Source organism: Bidens hawaiensis, unplaced genomic scaffold (genome assembly GCF_021521415.1).
Source record: "Bidens hawaiensis isolate Kalapana, Puna unplaced genomic scaffold, B.hawaiensis_p1.1 tig00003393_1, whole genome shotgun sequence".
Lineage (NCBI taxonomy): Eukaryota > Viridiplantae > Streptophyta > Magnoliopsida > Asterales > Asteraceae > Bidens > Bidens hawaiensis.
This window is the reverse complement of record NW_027491189.1, coordinates 147,756-169,318: the sequence shown is the minus strand read 5'-3', so window position 1 is coordinate 169,318 and position 21,563 is coordinate 147,756. Positions and strand designations below refer to the sequence as shown.

Here is a 21,563-nt window from a genome sequence, read left to right as displayed (position 1 = left end):
CAACAATCATTATCAGTTAACACGTCCAATCTGTAATATGATCCCTACGATCGTTACTATACACTCATTATTAATATAACTTTAACCGTATCAACCGGTACATCTGGGGACACTGTTAACCCAGTACTGTACCCATTCCGGGGGCAATGTTAACCCAGAACACTTCTCCGGACTCAGATTGTGATTTCGTTTAGAGTTCAATGGTCAAAATTATTATTAGTCGTTTTTCCTGTTTTGCGTGCCTAGCACGGTTATCCGTTTTTACGTTCCAAAAACGAGTTTGGTCACACACGACCCGAAAATAGTTGTTGACTGATAAATTAATTAAAGATGTGAAATTAGAACTCGGTTTAGACGCCCCGATTGGCCGCGGGACTCGTTTCCGTATTTGGCGTACCGGAAACTGTTAAATCGGTTAAAAATACCCGAATCATCCGAATTATTTTCGGATGATTCATTTTTACTTGTTTAACTCAATTATATGAAAATAATTCATTTTTAGGGTTTTTATACACCAGTCAGTTCGCTTAGGCGAACTTTACCGGTTTACGCGTTTTAAACTTTAAAAGTTTGTTTTTGCACAAATAATTATCCGTTTTGTCTCGGATCTTGAAATTTTTCCCAATTCACTTTTTGACAGTGAGGAATTTTATAAAAATATTTCCAGAATTAATTTTTATATTTAAAATTTATTTATATATTTTTAAACACCATTTAAACACTAAATAATGTGTAAATACAAACGACCTTATAAAATCCCAAATTTTTCCTGGATGTCCCCTGCCATCCACATAGTCCCCCGTAATTTTTACAGAACCAAAATCTCTTTTTACATGCCATTTTCACTAAAACCAAGCTAGAAAACCCTAGAACTCGTTTAACCGAAAAGCCTACTTAGACTTCTCTAACTGACCTAAAATTTTGTGTGTGACATATACATGATATAAAAAGCTTATATGCAAGTTTCCAGAATTTTTCATGATATTTAACTATTTTTCACCATTTTTAGCCAAAACCGAGCATTAAATTCACCAAATATTCATCCTTCGTCCAAAAATTACCAAAGATTCACAGAACTCTTATTTTCATGTGTTTAACACCTCTGTCAAATTTCATGACCTAACTCTAAACCATCAACAATCTGTCCAAATCTCTAAACCCGAACATAAACCGAATATACCTTTCGTTTTCCGCCACTACAAGCTACAAACTCGTCTTTCCTCCTTATCTACCACTAAAAACAGAACCTGCAACCAACATACCACAATACCAAGCAAGTTACACTCACGATCAAGCCTCTTACACTATAGTTTCGGTTATTATTCAAAAACAAAGATTTAAACCGTAAAAATTCGTTCTTGGTTCGTTTAACTCCTTTCTTAGACCAAGATCCCTTGTATAACCCGTATACATCACTTGATCATGCAAGAATCGGCTTTCATCTTTGAAACCTCATTTTCTTGCAAATAAACTCAAGAAACGAAGATGAACACGTGAATAACTCGATCATTACCTTGTTTTTCTTGCTAGAACTCTCGGTTTTTGGATGAAATTGTTGAGAGAATTGATGGATTGTTGAATGTGTTGGTATAAAAAAGAAAAATGGAATGGGGTTAACCCATGGAGACCGATCGGAAGTCTTAGGGGGGTGGGGTGGGACCCACCTCTACATTCTAGGCCACATGTTTGGATTTCGGATATCCGAATAATGTTTTGGATAATCTGGTTCAGTTCGTTTTTCGGTTAAATGTCTAGTTCGGCTTAAAACTAGGTTAAAACAGTCGTTTTTTGGCTTAAAAATGAAATTTATATAAAACCGATTTAAAAACTTTAAAAACTTAAACCATGACATTTATTAACTTAAAACGTCAAATTATTAATTATCGCGCATCTTTTTCAGCTTGATCGATCATCTCTTGCTCGGTTTGGTATTGAAGGTTTCGTTTAATGTACCGACGTACCATTAAATCGAAATTCTTTTTATGTGCCGTACTTTACTTATCCCGAAGCATTAATGCTCCGTAAAACCACTAAATATCATATATCTCGTCTATAATTGAACCCTCGATTCGTTCGGGTTTCAATAACTATCGATCGATTAATCGCATATTCAATGCGATGAAGTATATATTCACGTACAATCAATACAGTGAACCATGTATTCTCGTATAATTACTATGGTAATTCATGTACCCGATATTAAATATGACGTAACTATTGTCTACCGGTTAGGGTATACCGGTTTCGTCGGAATTGTTACACACCGCGTTACAAGTTCGAGGAATCGACATGCCATCAAGTTTAACTAACGCATATGCACCTTTGCCTAGGACTTTGTCAATCTGATAAGATCCTTCCCAATTTGGCGATAGTTTTTAGGCGCTTGTGCATTAGATGCCTCGTTTTTCCGAAGGACGTAATCTCCTGCATTGAAGTCACCGATTTTGACTTTGGCGTTGTTCTATTTTTGGATTTGGTGTTTGCAATTGTGCTCGCACGTTGTTGCCAATTCCCTTCGTTCTTCTAGGGGCATCAAGTCTATGCACCGCTGCTCGTCACTAATCTCTTCCGCTGCCGAGACACAAGGAGAAGGTAGACTTATTTCGTCTGGGATCATCGCTTCTGTGACATAGGTTAGACTAAATGTCGTTTCCACGTTACTTGTATTCCTTTGCATTCGAATGGCCCAAAGTACAAGATCAATTTGGTCTACCCCACCGGATATGTAACGATCTAATGTTACTTTTATTTCGTCGACGATGTTGCGGCTTGCTCGTTCAAATTCCCCATTGCCTTGTGGGTGCGCCACAAAAGTGAACGTTTTAGAAAATTCCTTCTCTACAAAATGCTTTTCGTTGTCTCTTACAACGTTCATGGGTAGGCCGAAGTCGACGTATGATTAACTTCCAAATGAAACTTTTCATATTGGAGACATTGATAGTGGCCAATGGCTTAGCTTATATCCATTTGGTGAAGTAATCGATGTCGACTATCCAAAATTTGACCCGCCTTGGTGCTTCATGAAATGGACACGTGATGTCAATAGCCCATTTATGAAATTGTCGGGCGGCAGTAACTGGTATCATGTTATTTTTCGGCGGAGGGTATCTGGCTAGTAGCGTTGGAACGCGTCGCTTTTACGAATATGATTTTATGCTTGTACTTGCATGCGTAGCCAGTAATACCCCACATTCATGATTTTTTCCACCACCAAGCGCGGGCCTGCGTGTATCCCACAAATACCTTTATGACTTTCTCTCAATAGGTAATTAGCATCTTGCGGATCTATACAATGGAGGACTGGACCTAGGTAGGATCGCCTGTATAAAACGTTGTCTTTTATCTGGTAATTTAGCGCTTTATAGCATATATTTCTAGCCTCCTCTTTTCTTCTAGATAAAATACCTGTAGGCAAGAATTTAACAATCATTGTCATCCAGGATGTGTTGCCCGTGGCAATGACACAAACTTCTCTGATATGGACCGAGGGGGTGCTGAGAACCTTAACACGAATGTGTTTTGCCAAGTATTCAAAACCTACTACTAACTTGCAAAGTGCACCAACTTGTTTATTTTCACTGCGCTTGATGTAGGTTACTTTGCATGTTGTGAAACATTGAATCAGCGCCTTGGCTTGGGTCAAATATAAAGTCATTTCTCGTCTTTAGCTTCATATGACCCATCGATTTGATTTTCTACTAACATGGAGTCCACATGGGCTTCCAAATGTCTGGCTCCTAAATTTCTCGCGATCCTGAGTCCAGCCACAAAAGCTTCATATTCTTACTCGTTATTCGTTCTTTTGAACTCAAGTCAAACAACGCTGGTGAATTCATGGCCTTCTGGATCGACGAGCCTTAGCCCACCACCTGATTCTTTGTCATTTGAGGTTCCTTCCGTATAGAGCCGCCAAACGTCTTCCTTTTCTTGTGCCATGGGTGGTTCTAATTCCCTGCGGTGATTCTCTCTTGCGCTTTTGGTACTTCCGCGATGAAATCAGCCAGGATCCGCTCTTTGATTGTGGGTCTAGGATTGTATTCAATTGTATGTTCTCCCAATTCTATAGCTCATTTGGCAAGCCTTCTAGACAGTCCTGCTTGTACAATACATTGCTCTGTTTATAATTGGTGAGGAATTTAATTGGGTGACCTTGTAAGTATCTCTTTAAGAGACGAAAGGCTTGAACTAATGCGAGGAACAGTTTTTCCAGAGTGGAATATCTGGTTTCGACGTCAGTGAGTGTGCGGCTGACGTAGTAGATGCATTATGGATAAAGATGTGTTTTGAGCAAATAATTTTTAAGATGTTCAATATCCAATCATATTTTATAAGGTTTATATTTTCAAATACCCCTTATATAATAAATGAAGATATTTAGGACACTTGTCCCACTCTCACAAGTTGTGTACACGTGTCAAACAATGATATTATATGCTGAGTTGACAATCGAAGAGGTTGCATACGCCTTCTTTTTTTCTTTCATCATGAATCTTCCTATGAAAGTTACACATTTATCCAGGCTCTTCAGTTTCTTCATCATATTCAAAATCAAATTTTACACAGCAACATCCAAGAATACCCTCATATTTTACCCTTTCTCCTCTGCTAGAAGCATACTTGGAATTTGATTATCTTCCCCTAAGCTCTTCCTCATTGGACATCAATACTTGAATCTACCATCTGTTCAAGGTATGTTCTAGAGTGTGTAATTTAGTATCTGATTTATGGATATTTGTACTTTTCATGCAAATAATTTATGTTCGAATTTGAAATAAAAAACCTAGACATCCCAGATCCTAATAAAGATGCATCATTTGCTCTGTGGTTGATTTCCCGTAGTTAGTTGGGGGTTTTGAGGTAAAGTCCCTACCTTTTCTCTTTTATTCAGTTTAATTTGTATGATTTGCGATAATGTGTTTGATGATTTCGGTTAGGGTTTATATCATTTCTTAGATTTTGCAAATTTCACAGATGAATACTGATCGTGTTTATAGATTTCTGACAAGCATAGTTACAAGAATCTCTTCATACCTTTTCGACATCATTAATATTGTTATAATAATTAAACTATTTTATATGCTATTAACTTTTGTTCATCAAATTTAACCAAACACGAAACAAACATTCACGAGTTTAGCTTCAAACACAGAACAGGTTGTGGTTACCATCAGTCTCAGGTCTTTATATGCAACCACTTCACTTATTATTATTCTTTTGAAGTAATTTCTTTTGTACACCTCATAGATATCGTCCCATTGTGTACTTAAAGTTCGATTTGAGCAGTTAATGTACATTGTGAAACGACATGCGCCATTGTAGGTGCTTAAGATGGGGTTTAAAAAAATTGAAAATCTTTTTCTTCCGGCATTCTTGAAATGAATCTATTAGGTTTATAATTGTTTTTTGGTTGTGTTAGGGCAAGGAAATTTGACACTGTGGATACGTTATCCAGGTATATGTTCTGGATCAGTTATCCTTAGCATGTGTTCCAGATCCTGCCAGGATCAAGGATCCTCAGTACTTATTATTTACTAACAGTTGTTCTCTTTCTATATCAATATATTGATAGGTATAATGGCTGGAGACGTGGTCTAACCTATTATTTCGCCCTCCAAGTGGTCTAGCACGTGGTCAAAGAAGTGTAGCAGCTATATAGGGAAGGTGGCATCGAAATAGGACTTCTTGTTTATGTATTTTTTGTATATATATATTAAGTTATGATCAGCTAGGGTTTAACGCAACATATCATACTTATTACACAACACCATTCACGACCTACACTGTAATTCTAGCAGTATACACAAACACTTAGCAATATTTGTAATCGCTGATCAAAGCTTCCACCATTGTAACCTTGTTTTTTGATTATTAAAGTGGCGATAGACGATTTTTCATCACCCGAGGTTTTTGTGCCGGCAATAATAAACCGATATAGGCTTTTCCTCGTAACAAATCTCTGTGTTCATACCAATTTTATTAACATATTTATTGTTATTATACAAGAACTCTACCTGACAAAACCAATTTGGTTACATAATCCTTAAAACCGATTTTTGACCAAAACAATTTGGCGCCCACCGTGGGGTAAGTGGTGCTTTAATCCATAAGATTTCTCATCAATTTTCAATCTTTTAAACCTATACCATTACCAATGACCTCTTAAAAAATCTCTGTTTCAACTACCATGCCTTCATAACTTTTTCTCTCATCAAAAGCCTCATTGCCGATGCCTCCTCTACATGCGGGAGTACAGAGGACCAATCCTGCTGGGATCAAGATGCAAACCTCAATCTTCCAAGGCTCCAAGTCCTCTGCTTCCACTTATGTTGTAACTTCTAACAATAATGTTTCTGCTATGTTTTCACAGGTTAAGGCGTACATGGAGCAGCAGAACAAAACCAACCGCATGATAATACGCGAAATTGAAGATCTCAAGAAAACAAAGAGGCCAGGAAAGGATCATACTCCCTTTATACCTATGGTTCTAGATTTCACCACATCAGGATCCATGGCTTAACATACTCAAGGATCCTCTATCCTTCAACCAGGATCCTCCATCCTTCAACTAAGATCCTCCATCCTTCAACAAGGATCATCTATCCTTCAACCAGGATCCATGGGTCAGCACACTCAAAGATCCTCGATCCTTCAACAAGGATCATCTATCCTTTAACCAGGATCCATGTGTCATCATGCTCAAGGATCCTCGATCTTCCACCAAGGATCCATGGGTCAACACACTCAAGGATCCTCGATCTTTCAGCAAGGATCATCCAACCTTCAAACAGGATCCTCTTGATTGTTTCAATAAGGATCCTTCAACTATCAGCCTCAAAGATCCTTCATGCAGAGTCAAGGATCCTCTGGATTTTAACATCAAAGGTCGTGGGAGGTTCATGAGGGAGACTTTATCCCAACGCAGACCATTGCTTCCGGTGGACTAACTGTCATAGTTAATGCTTCCTATCCCGGATACTCTTCTGGGATACCAACATTTAATCAACAAAGAGGTAACCTTTATAATCATATATATTTAGACACTAACATTGGTTCTACACAAGGATACATGCATCAATCAAGCCATAGCCAAGGAACTACAAAAACTCAAGGATATGATATCAAGCGTTCCAGGGGTGGTTCGACCCATTCCTAAAAATCCAGAGGGAAGTCATAAGCTATCCAGGTTTGCTCCACCGATATGTGATGGTGTAATCCCAAAACGCTTTCAAACCCCGAACATGAAGGTTTACGATGGCACAACCGATCCAGAGGAGCATGTAGCTGAATACAGGGAAATAATGGAAATAAATCTCATTCCGGAAAGACTTAAAGAAGCTTGTCTATGCAAAGGTTTTGGATCCATATTAACTGGATTTACTCTCAAGTGGCTGCTAAGTCTTCCTCCTTACTCTTTTTTTGGACAAAAACCTGCTAAGGATAATGTATCAAAATTTGTTATGAGAGGTTTAGTGCTAAAATGATAACAATGAACATATGAACAAAATAGAGATGAACACCGTGATTTGTTGCGAGGAAAAACCCCTTGATCTTGTTTTGTTTGAACGCGTTAAATCAATACACAGTTCTCAAATCTGAGCTATATATAATTAACACATAATACGGATCTAGTTCATAATTACGCTTGATTGTATATTGTATGTAATCTATTAGTTGTATGTATGTGTATAATATTAGTATGAAGCTTTGAGGGTGTATTTGGACAGAGGTTTGTTACGATTAACTCAAAACTTAAATAAACAGTGGACTGATCCCACTATAAATAGAAGATGGATCTAATTCGTTACACATTCCGTAACGAACTAGCATCCACTTCGTTACATACATAAAATATAAATAACTTAACGAATCACCCCATGATTCGTTAAACATCCTTAACAAATCAGGAGGGAAATTAAACTTAGATCTAGTTCGTTAAACATCCTTAACAAACTAGTTTATACTTTAACGAACTACAATAATAACTTAATACTTTATTACATAAATAAAACGACAATTACATAAACGATAGATACAATCACTCGAGACGCTGAACCGTGTACTAACAGACACGCCCTCGTCTTGAGCTCTTTGTCTTTACTTTACTTAAAACGCTTGGACTGCCAATCTCTGCAACTATGAATCCCGTTCTCATAATTTACAAGAACGACGCGTTGGAACTGCATAGATAGATCATAGTCTTCATTGCGTTAGAACAATATCTTATTCTTGTGTAGCACGTCGTTGTCGGTCTCGGTTAAGTTAACAAGCCACATCGGATCAATGATCTTGATTAGCTCGGTCTTCAAACCTTTGCCCAGGACAATGACGGCCTCGCCAGTTCGGTTATCGTAATACCAACGGTTGAAAGATAGATGCATGTGTTGATTCAACGTCTTCACTGGTACCCGCTTCATGGTCTTTGGCGGCTTAACCTTGAGGATCAACTTTCTCCAACCCGTCCTTGGATCATTTAAGATCTCTTCATCATTCATAACTTCTACATCAGGCTCATCTTCCAACACGGTCAATAGATCATCATTTAAGCCAAGCAGTATTGAAATCTGCTCTCGTGTTAGGGATTTTTGTACAAACTGCCCCTCTTCGATCTCATCCTGATTTACCACACTCCTGACCACCCTCGATCCATCCACAAAGATTACAGTGTCAACTTCGATCATCTCAATAGGTTTAGCAGCTGTGTAATCTTGATAAACTATGATCTGCTTGTCCGAGTCACCAACTCCACTAGTACCGGCACCTGAGGATGAACCATGAGATTGTTTAGGCTCACCTCCTGCACCATACTCGTCCGGATCTTCTTCATCATTCTTGATCTTTTTCAGTGCATCATCCTTGCAAGTTAACTGCAAGATCAGATCCTCCTGTTCTTTGATCTTCACCCCCTGAGACTTAACAATCTCACGAAGATCTTTTGTTTCCTTTTGACAAAAAGATATATATCCCTTCAGTCTTCGTTGATTCTCCATCATTCGTTCTTGAGTCATACGGTCAACAAACATTTGATTTTCATATAAATGAAGTAGACTCAGAAACATATTCATCTGTTGATCATGTGTCAAAGAACCAAACGAAGCTGGGATAGGCTGAACGGGACCTTGAGGTCGATTAAGCCTCAAAAATGAGAAATCCATTGGCTGTGGACGCAACATAGTCGATGTAGGAGAAACCACCGAGTTAGAAGTTGAAGGTCTTGGTATAAGAGATAAAACGGTTTGAGGAATCATACCAAGCCTAGGATCGGACGTAAGCGTGGTCGTTGAACTAAGCTCCAGACTGCTAGTAGTAAGCGGCACCGCCAGGCGTTGAGGTGTGAACGACATTGGAGGTTGAACTCCAAACAAAATGCCAGCACCAGCTGACACACGTCGCATAGCTGATCCCTCAGTTGCCAACTCTTTACCCTTTCTCTTTCGTTGAGCTGTAATTGTTGCAGCTAAAGCCGCTTCAACCGCAGCTTTTTGCTCAAGAATAGCTGCATCACCCTCACCACCATTTCCACCATCACCTCCATCATCACCGTCAACACCACCATCATTCCCACCTGGTCCCTCCTCACGCTCGGAATCCGAATCATGATTGATCCAGCGATCATTGTCAGGACACGCATATTCTGGATTTACCAGATGACCAATAAACTGTTTGGTCGGAGGAGGATCCTTCCTGTAGACTTTCATCCTCCGAACGGTATCAGCTGTCATATGCTCGAGTGGCAACACGTCGTTTACAATCGCTTGATCAATCACCAGATTAGGAATCAAGTATTCAATAATTAACTGGAGGAAACATGGATACATTAGAAACTTCTTCTTCTGAATGGTTTGAAGACACTGTTATTTAAGATGATAGAAAATCATCTCTGAAAAGTTGAACGATTTGTTGAGAACCAATGCAACGAATGCTGACTGTAACATGACTGGACATTCATCATAACCACCCTTACGACGTCCCAAGCAATGGATAAATACATGTAATAAATACTTGTAGGTCGGGCATAAACAGTTCTTGTTGTACGTCGAGTCTTCAATGTTGCCACCATAGAATACCCGACGAAAAAGACCCTTGATCACCCTTTTATCAAACTCACATGGATGATCAACGGTGTCTCCAAAACGAATCACAAGTCGGATTACATCAATATCAACTGTGATCGGAATTTGGTTGATTGTGGCTACAATGTGATTCTCCACTTCAATATACATTGCCGTACTCCAAAATTGAAGAACTATACTGAAACGAACGTCAGGGTTTGCTGTGATTGCATAGTGAATACGCGAGCGCCGTAGGAACTCCAATAACCCTCCAAAGATGTTCTCATCAGCAATATTTGTACCAACGAAGGCATAAATATTGTGTTTCTTATCATAAGGAAGCACATGCAGATTTTGCTGTTGTTGTTGCTGTTGTTGTTGTTGATCAGTAACCGGTGGATCTTGGTCCATGTTATCAGCTATAATACTAAATAAATAACATCGAGAATCAGTAATATTCAACAATTATATAAATAAAAATTTGTAAAATGTTGAAAGTTATCAATTAAAATTAATAAGGAAATTAATTTAATATGTCATTCGTAAACAACAGACTGATTCGTTACAATATTATAATGAATCGCTTGTTTGGCTATCAGGTAAATACATGACGAATTAAGAATTAGCGGATTACTATGAAAAGGTAACGAAGTAACCCTCTAGTTCGTTATAATTTACAAATACCAATATGATTCGTTAGAAAAGTTGATTCGATTATTCTAATTCGTTTGAATTGCTTAACGAATTGGACACGAATTAATTACAATTCGCTAAGCTTAACGAATGGCCAAAACAACTTAATCTTTGACTTATCTGGTCAAGGTCAAAATTACCAAGAACACTCAAAGTCAAAAACACAATTCTGATATCAATTACCCCATAATCATCGATGAATATCCGAACAAATGACCACAAGGATCTCGGAAACTCATTGCGATTAGAGTGGTATCTATCTGGGGTTCAAAAACTTAGTATAAGTTTCTTAAATTAGGGGTTTGAACGAAGCATAAAAAACACGATAATAAAAGATAATAATTAACCCAACAATCATCAATCAAAACATGATCAAAGATCACTATGGATCTCGGAAATCCATTCCGATAATAATGATATCAAAATAGAGGTACTCGACATGGTATCAAGCACCCAAATTAAGGTTTATAAAAACCTCATAAACACAGTAATAAACTTGTATAATTAACCTATCAAATCTGTATCATTTTTGACGAAAAACACAAAGGTTTGATCGTCTATACCTTAGGAACACAGTGATATGATCAAAACAATGAGATTCGAAGATCAAAAATTTGTGGAAATTTTGGCAGAGTAACATAACTGAGTGAAGAAGAAGAAGATGAATAGTAGGACGGTTCGTATGCACGCCGTCCTATATACTGACACAACACAATTCCCAATGTAACGAATCAGATGATTCGTTTGAATTTTGAATTTATGAATCAGGTGATTCGTTATGTTAAACTAACACGTGTCATAACAAAAAAGATTTCATTATTGTCTAACTCGTTAAAATGCATAACGAATTAAATATCATTCGTTACAGAGTGCGGAAGCGAATTAGGATGACGAATTAGGTTGTAATTCGTTTGAATGAACTAATTCGTTATTCATAATTAACGAATTACTCTTTATTTAATTTTAAATGAATAAATAAATTAATAAATGAATTAAATATTTATAAAGATTAAAGAATTTAAATAATGCAATTTTTTTTTTCAACTTAAAAACGAATTACCGAGGCCCTTTATCTCGATAATTGAATACCTTAAAACGTTTTACGTTTAAAAAAACTGATAACTTAAAATGAATAAATTAAATAATAATAATTAATTGAGCACGGTTTTGTTGTCCGTAGCAATTCGAATAAGTTAAAGATATTTTGTTTATTAAAATGTAAATATTTACAAACGAAATATCCGAAAATGAAAGACATAGAATAGAAAATATTTTTTTGTGTTTTAAAATTTTTCAAAAGCAGTAAATATTTTTGGATTTTTTGTTGAGTTTGAGCAGAGAATCATATTGACTAAATTGACCTTCCATCACAGTTTTATATTTCAGCGATATTATGACTGCCGTTAAGTCGGCCATTGATATTGTTGTCCACTTAAATCTTATAACAAGTCTTTAAGCATTTTTGTGATATGATTAATGGTTCAATTAGAGCACAGAATATCAGAAACTATCAGCCTCTAATCTCAGTTCAAGCGTAATTTGATTTTTGCCAAATCACCCCAACTTGACTTAAACTATTATAGTGCTGATCAAAATTTTGAAAGTTTTAGAATATTTGAGCAATGCATCAAGTTTCATTTACTATGAGTGAGTATGCACGTGTCCATCTGTCGGCTTACATATATTGTATCCCATCGGGTACGTTTCTTATTGGTATTGAGATGTGCGCAAGGGAGGAACAGATGTATGACTAACAGCGGATTTTGATCAACTCAGTAATTTGGATTGTACAAAGTACAGTAGTGATCAAGTTTAATGACTTTGGGTCTGCTCTAAAAGTGAGTGAAATATTCATGCTTATGAATACCCAGATGATTAAGCCGCATAAAGACTCACAGTGTCTAGAATCCTAACGCTTGTTATTTGCTTTATTTGATTTTTGGGTGATCAACAGCTATAAGGCTTGAGTATGACCGGTTATTACATTTCTTCCATCCTCACCGAGATTTTTGCTAGAGACTAACACCTCTTTCAATTTGGCTTTTCTTTATGTTTATATCACTTAATCTGCTCTAACATTTTGTTTAAGACCTATCAATGCAACAATGATTAAGCACTCAGTCTTTTAAGCTTATTTCTTACTGGACTTTGGGTCAAACAATCAATGTACTATTATTTTCTCTTTTTGCTTCAAAAACTCAATATTTTGAGGAGCATAAAAAAAGGAATTTAATCGCCCCAGTTACTATCAGTCTATAGATTAATGACAATCCTATCAATCTGCAAGTAGATAACAGGACCAAAACATGCAGGCATGCTCCACAAACTTAAATAACCGACATAGTTTCAGCGAGAACATAAAATAAAAGGCCTAACGAACGCCCCAAATACTTTCCATTGTGAGGTAAATGGCTATCCCAAATATTTCCAAGAAATTATCAGGACCAAACATATACAAGTATATGTCCTTCAAATAGAAGTAATAGACATATTTTTCAGCGAACGAAAGCAAAAATCTTTTTGATTTTTCTCTTTACATACTTAAAACACAATCTTTTTGTCTTTTTCGGATTTTTCTATACAAACGAGAAATTCACAATTCTTTTGAATTTTCAAACTTTTCTTATAAATAATACTAAAAATTTTACAATCTTTTTGATTTTTCAAATTTTCACCCCCTAAAAACCAAAATCAAAATTAAATTTAAGATAAATTTAAACTAAAATAAAGATAGGTATCCTAGTTTCAGGATATCAGCAAGGGTCTTTAGGCCATTTAAACCAAGCAAAAAAATGAAAACGTGTTTTATCAAACGCTTTGGTAAATAAGTCATCTCTTTGAAAATCAGTACGTACTTTTTCAAGGTCAATTAATTTCTTCTCAAAGCAATCCCATATGAAATGATATCGAATTTCGATATGTTTCGTTTTAAAGTGTTGTACGGGATTTTTGGTGATGGTAATGGCAGCAGAATTATCAATTAAAATTGGAGTAGTAAGAAACTTCAAACCGTAGTTGCGAAGAAGTTGTTGTATCCACAGAACCTGGGAACATCAACTCGATGCTGCAACATATTCAGCTTCGGCGGTTGAAGTAGAGACCGTTGTCTGCTTCTTACACTGGCAGGAAACAAGCCGGCTTCCTAAGAATTGACATCCTGTTGTTGTAGACTTGAAATTGATCTTGCATCCTCCATAATCTTAGTCGGATTCCTTGGGGTACCATAACCCGGTGTATGGATTGTCCCTCAGATATTGAAGAATACGCTTGACCGCTGCCAAGTGAGTCAATCGGGAACTAGATTGGTACCTAGCACATAAACAAACAACAAACATTATGTCAGGTCGAGAAGCAGTAAGATACATCAAAGAACCAATCATAGATCGATATAGGGTAGGATCGATAGTATCCTCCAATTCATCCGGTGATAAATTGTGACCCACAAGAGAGGCATAGAAGGGTTTTTCGGTAGTAATCTTGAATCGGCTCAAGACGTCGTTCAAATACTTTGTCTGGTGAATAAAGATTCCTTTCATAGACTGATGAACCTGCAACCCTAGAAAGAAGTTCATATCTCCCATAGAACTCATTTCGAACTTGGTTTGCATTGATTTCTCGAATTCCTTACACAATGCGTCGTTTGTTGACCCAGAGATTATGTCACCTAGATAAATCTGAACGAGGAGAAGATCATCACCAATATTTTTATAAAATAAAGTGCAGTCAACAGTTCCACGTTTGAAAAAATTATCCGTCATATGGTCGGAGAGCGTGCCATACCAAGCTCTCGGGGCTTGATGGAGACCATATAATGCCTTGTTTAAACGTTAAACTCGGTCAGGATAATCGGGGTCTTCAAAACCCGGAGGCTGTAAAACAAACACTTCCTCATGAAGTTCACCATTGAGAAAAGAACTTTTGACGTCCATTTGATATACTTTAATGTTCTTGTAAGCGGCATAGGCTAGAAAGATTCGTATGGACTCCAATCTTGCAAACGGAGCATATACTTTAGTGTTGTCAATACCCTCTTGCTGATGAAAACCTTGCACCACTAATCGTGCCTTGTTTCTCACGATCACCCCACGATCGTCTTTCTTACATTTATATGCCCACTTAGTCGGAATCGACTTTTTGACTCTAGCAAGTTTATCGATAAGATCCCAAACACCCAAACGTGCAAACTGCTGTAATTCTTCTTGCATGGCTTCTACCCAAGAGGGATCTTGAAGTGCCATATTGGCTCAACTTGTGATAGAAAGCAAGTGAATTTAGCAAGATTTACAATTCCAGACGAGTGTAAATCTGCAAAAGCACACAATACATTATTCTCACTTGATGAAGCAACTTGATGACATGTTTGAATGCCAACATCAAGTTCTCCAATAATGTTTTCTCTCGGATGATAGTTATGAATCCTAAGAGTGGGATTCTCAGGAACAACAACATTTTCAAATAAATTAGTATAATGTTCTCCAAGCTCGTGAGATGAATCATCACTATCAAGTTCAATAACTTGATCAACAACCGGAGTATCATCAGAAGAAGTAGATGCATTATCAAAGCGAACTTGAGAATCATTATCAGGATCTTCAGTTGGAGAATCGGTTAGAACGTCAACATCATTAGAACTTGAAAACTGTGGAATTTCCAATTGATTTTCGAAATATGCTCGAACTAGGTCTTCATCTGGTTGCTGAGTTGTTGGTGTAAACGAATTAAATAAACCATCATAATCAAACATCCAGTCGGGACTTTCCCTTGAGGAGGTGTGGTATACTTTTGACAATCCACATGATACCATTCCTCAACACAACCAGACGTGAAGTTAAATACCCGTTTCTTAGGAGAAGCATACCCCAAGAAATACCCTTCAATGGCTTTTTCATCAAATTTACCACATCCTTCTTGAACATTGTACAATGACACCCAAACGGTTCCAAGTATTTTAAATTAGGTTTACGATTATTCAATAGCTCATAACTTGTCTTCTTGAGTCTCTTAATAGTTAAAGCTCGATTGAGTGTATAACAAGCAGTATTCACTGCCTCATTCCAAAAATGGATAGGAAGCTTTGAATCAGCAAACATAGTTCTAGAAGCTTCAATTAACGTTCAATTCTTTTGTTCAGCAACACCGTTTTGTTGTGGTGCATAAAGGGCACTGTATTCTCGATGAATTCCCTTTTGTAAACAAAAGAAATCCAATACAATATTTTTAAATTCAGTACCATTGTCACTTCGAATTCTCCGCACTTTCTGTTTGTATGAGGGAGCTTACTTATCCATTTTGAGATAGTTGCTACCTATATGTTCTGATTCATTTACTACAAGAAAGCCACAATTCCCTCCAAGCGTAGGTCGAGATTGAAAGGCAAGAAGGAGTGTTCAAGCCGTAGATGGTTCCCGGTTATTCTCATTCCTGTTTCAGTCCATCAACGCAGGCGGTTAGACTCTTGCTATAGATTAGGGCCTCTATCGTGTTATTCTATACATAGGTAGGCGACAAAGACAAGGGATCTCTCTCGCTACATAGATGGTTGCTTCTTGCGAGAAGCGTCTCTTCCCTTTCAAAAAATTGAAAAATGAAAGAATTTTTCCACAGGTATTCTACGCTCACTCTCTACTCCCTGAAATCTCACTCACAATCTATGGCTCACTTAGGGCTAGAAAGATAGTCTTATTCATACAAAGCCAACCGGGAACCCTATTTTGACAGATCAAACTAGCTAGGATCGAGGATTCACGCCTTCCCTTCCGCTTACACCATTTCTTTGTGAAAGAAGTTAGACGACACAGTTCTTTTTACTATGACTTTCAAAAAGAGTTACCTTATCTCGGTAACGGGGTCTGTTGATTCGGAATCGTGGGATGAGTAGATGTAACAGATGATGAATCTTTCTGTGAGATTCCAGGTATTAAATAGTTCCTTCCCGCGTCAATTGGCAATTCTTGGTCATTGAGATTCATGGGCAATTCGGATGTTTATTTAGGTTTGGAACCCTATATTTCTTTTTTCCCCTTTCAAGTAAAACAAAATGCTTTAAGTTTTTTTTTTGGAATCGTGTTAGGTCTAATTCCTATTACTTTTTGGCTGAATTATTCGTCACTGCATATTTACAAAACAGGCGCGGCGATCAGTTGGACCTTTGAATCATTAACATCTCTTTTTTATTGACTTCCTCCTTTTTTTTATCCGTGGGAGGTTCACTTTATGTTGGTGTTCAAATGAGTGAAGTTATTGAATTCTAATTAGACCTAACAAGAACATAATCATGCTCTGTAGGATTTGAACCTACGACATCAGGTTTTGGAGACCCACGTTCTACCGAATTGAACTAAGAACGCTTTCTTATCACAGTAGATACGACTAAAAAGAAAAGGATTCTTTTTGTATCCCCAAAACTAAACATGCATAAAGTCTCAGAAAATGAAAATGATGTATGTCCGAATCGATCTCAATGGATCCCTCGTGACTGCCTAGAGGAGAAGAATAGGTAGGGATGACAGAACTGGAACCCGTGATTTGACCCCCTGAGCTCATCTTTTGATTGGTTTATACCTGATTCCACCAGGATCTCGTGACTTTAACGGTTTAAGGGTGTCGGCTCGTCATTTCGCGACTAGATCTAGCGGGTTTGGGTTCATACAATATCATACTATCATTACCTCGGGTCGGTGCTCGGTTTTCCTTCTTGGTTTCGGTTAAAGAAAGGGAGAAATATAAGAGAGAGCTTAAGTGTGTGTGTTTTGGGTGGTGTATGGAATATGTGTAAATGAATGGATTAATGGGTGATTAAGGTGTATATACTCTAGGTCATGGGCTTGAGCCCATGGTCAATCTTCATTCCTTTCTAAATACAAGTCCATTACCTATATCTCTTTAATTATTTATCTACTAATCCAAATAAACTTTCCTACCGTAAATAAATAATATATTACTATTATTTTTAGAAATTTTGGAATGTTACATGTTATTTGATTGAAGTCATACAAAAGATAATATTGACCCATTTAGTTATGACTTCGGTTTTTATTTTTCTTAAACGAGTTAATCATTGAACAATCATTTGTTTCGGTAATTAAATTTTTATTTGATTAGTTATCTTTTTTGTAGTACGTTGAATATTACTACCACTTATTTATCAACTATTTGTGAGTTTTTTTTACTAAGTGTAGTCATAAAAAAATATTAACCAAATAGGGTTACTTTGAAAAGTATTTCCAAAAATTGGTGTTTTCTAATTTAATGTTTAAAAATATATTAAAAAATACTCAACCAACTCCTTCATATTCTCAGATTATAACCCTAACGATTAAAGTACCTACACTTGAAATAATAATTACTAGGCAAAGACTTATTAATTAACACCCAAAAAATTGTTTCAAATGAACACACATGATAATCAAGACCCGTTTTGTTTCTTTTGGCCGATTTCATACTCGTTTTTTATTTTTTATTGCCTTTTGTTCGTTTTTCAGTTTCGTTTTTGTTTGTTTCAAATTTTTAGTTTCATTTTAATGGCTCTTTTTAGTTTCGATTGATTTGTTTCGGTTTTGGCTTTTTGTTTCATTTTCGTTGATATTTCGATTTCAGTTCCATTTCTTAGTGGTTTTTTTTTATTGAATGAGGACAACGGAGGAAACATTTTAGTTTTTTTTTCTACTTTTTTGTGTTTATGATTTATATTTTCAGCTATTATATTTTTGTTATTATTTTTGAATATTTTTTTGAGGGGTTTTTATCTTAATAGAAAAAACCCTTGAGAAAAAGAAAATAATAAAAAAATGATAACTCATAATACAAATAAAAAACAAAAAATCTAAAAAACTGAAATGTTTCTGTCCTAATCCTCGTTAAAAAACAAAAACAAAATCTGAAACTCGTTCTGACCCAAACCAAAACAACCCTTTTTATAATTGACTCGTTCTGACCCAAACCCATTCTGATCAAAACCCACCCGTTTTGACCCATGACTCGTTTCGACCCATGACCCGTTCGACCCAACCCATTTGCCATCTCTAGTTTTTACACATGGTCAATTGTCCACATTATCTAGAGTTACAAGTCGAGACAACCTTAAAATTGTTATCCTAGATAGTGATGGTGTAACACCCCGGTTAAAGCGAAAACGCTTGAATGTGGCGTACAGATTACTCAAAACACATGTGATACTATTAAGTGACAATATTATCATTAATTAATTTAAACGTCAAGTACACAAGTTTGCAATAAGAAATACAAGGAAAATACAAGAACACTTTAACAACTTGTCAATTGTCTAAAATACCTTAAGTTCTAATGTCTTCGCTATCTCATCCTCTAATAAGTGTACCTATAGCATACATATAAAATAAAGTCAATTAACTAAATAGTTGGTGAGTTCACACAAGTTTTGATATAAATAGGTAAAAATCATACAATTCCATGAAACTTAGTGTAGTAATAGCGCAAGCAATGTCTTTTTCAATTGGTAACAACCAATGTACTCGGATCGGGGCCCCTTTTCCACTCATAACATCGAGGTCCTGATTGCAAAGAGGGGGCGTATGATCATACTTAATGAGGAAACCATGAGCACGTAATCTTTGAGCAAGTAAGCAAATAAACAACAAGCCCATGATAACGAATTGTAGTTTGAATATACGAAGCGAAGTAAAACTAAGTGTTTGAGTAGGATATGCATGCTACCCCCAAAATTAAACATGTAAAAAGGGGTGTGAGAAACTCACCTTGAAATTGAAGCTCAACTTGAAAAAATCGAAAGCGAGTTAACAAAACCGAAACGAACGAACCTCATGAGCTATAATTGAAAATACCAAAATTAAAGACTAACTATTGGGATTACAAAAGTTAACTAACTTGGTTTTAGATATACTGCACTATAAATATTTTATTATTTTATAGAATTTGATATTATAATATTATTTTAAGCTTTAACGGAATTTTAAAGATTTACTATTATTGTAACATTATTTAACTATTAATTTAATCACTAGATTGAGGATTATAACGTTCGTGGAATATAGATTTTAACGAAAATTTTAACTTGAAAACAATTACGTTAGCGTGTTATAAAGTTAACGAAGTGATATCTAATAATATAAATTAGTCGGGTTTTCACGAAACTTTAATGAAAACAAAAGTCGGTTTTTAGTTGACAAGTGACAAATATGATTTATAACTAAGGGGCTGTTTGTTTACATCTGAATGAAACCATTCAGATGTTGTAAACATCTAATTCAATCAGACATCAGACTGTTTGGTCTCAAACAAAAAAATATCTTAATGGTTAAAATTATGTCTGAATCATTCAGACTTGTTTTTGTTGCTGAATGGGACAGAGGCTCATTCAGACCTGACTCATTTAGATCTGAATGAACCAAAATACTATTTAACTTAAATTAATTTTATTAAATATATAAAGATTTTCTAATATATTTATTGATTTATAAAATAATAAAAGAAAAAGGTTTTAAAAATAAATACAAAAAAAAAACGGACTGACCCGAGTTCAAACCCAAGTCCTTCTACCTATACACACAAGGCATAACCACTGGATTAGCTTAATTGTTGTGAAGATACTACTAGAAACAAAATTTATATATATATATTATACATACAAGTTCATCTTCTACCTTCAAACCCTAGGTTTTTTAATTATGTTAATCCGTTCTATGTTTGATCAAATTAAGTTATGGGTTTTGTTTTGCGGCTTATAATGATTCATACACATATAAAACTTACTTGAGAATATTAAGGTTTGATGGTGAACCACGGTTGGCTGGAAAACTAACTTTGATGAACAAGATGAGATTACAGAGAGTATATTAGATTGATTTGTTGTTGTGGACGAGTTTAGTTGATGAATATCGACCTATTTATAAGTCTAATTGGAGCGTATTGCATTTAATGCTTGTTATTGATATTTTGATTAATTTCCAGAGGTTACCTAGTTTATTGGCGATATTTAGTTGTTGTTTATAGGTTTTAAATGAATATTATGACATGTGTTTACGGTCTAAGGTAGTTACACACTTTAATCGGTTCAAAGCGTATGTTAAATGGGATTTTGGAGTTGTCGGCGCCGAATTCCGGCGACCGGAAACTGTGATCGAAAAAACGAAAGGGATAGGGGATGGGGACGGGGGCTAGGTTTAATATAATAATATATTTTAAATAAATTTACATATTAGCCCCCTCAAATTTCATATTCTTTAAAACGTAATTTAAAATATATTTGCATATTGAACCTTGAACTTTCAAGTGTTATTTAAATTTGTGAAGAGTTAATGTTTTTGGATCATTGTCGTATTATACCCGGCTAGTTTGGAACTCGTTTAAATAAAGGCTTTAAATCTCTCATTTTTATTAATTTAACAAAATGAATAGAAAGAGAACGAACGATAAATGTAAATTATCGGGAATACTAATAAATGATGAACAACAAACAAGAATGCATTGAAACGACAAAACGAGTCGGTTTAACAAATAAATATAAAAATATAAAATACATGAAACGAAACTTGAGATATATATATATATATATATATATATATATAGGGAAAGGATCAAGAGAGAACTCATCCTTAGATATAAACTAGAGAATTATATTTTTAAAATAAGTATTTTTTATTTAATTAAAACAAATATTTTTTAACGTTTTTTTTCTTTCATCCTTTTTATATGTTGTTATTCTTCACCACAAAATAAAAATAAAAAAAATTAAAAAAAAACTTGTAATGCATTTATGTAATACATCGACATTTTTATAATACATATGTGCAATAGTGTGCATTTTGATATTTGAAATAGTGTTGA

The 21,563-nt window shown here is 35.7% G+C and overlaps 1 non-coding gene across 1 annotated transcript; it reads right to left on the bottom strand.

Annotated features, from left to right (window-relative positions):
- Window positions 1–17,015: 17,015 nt before the first annotated feature.
- TRNAW-CCA (transfer RNA tryptophan (anticodon CCA)) lies at window positions 17,016–17,089 on the bottom strand. Its single transcript has one exon. It is a non-coding gene; the product is annotated as a tRNA-Trp (tRNA).
- Window positions 17,090–21,563: the final 4,474 nt, after the last annotated feature.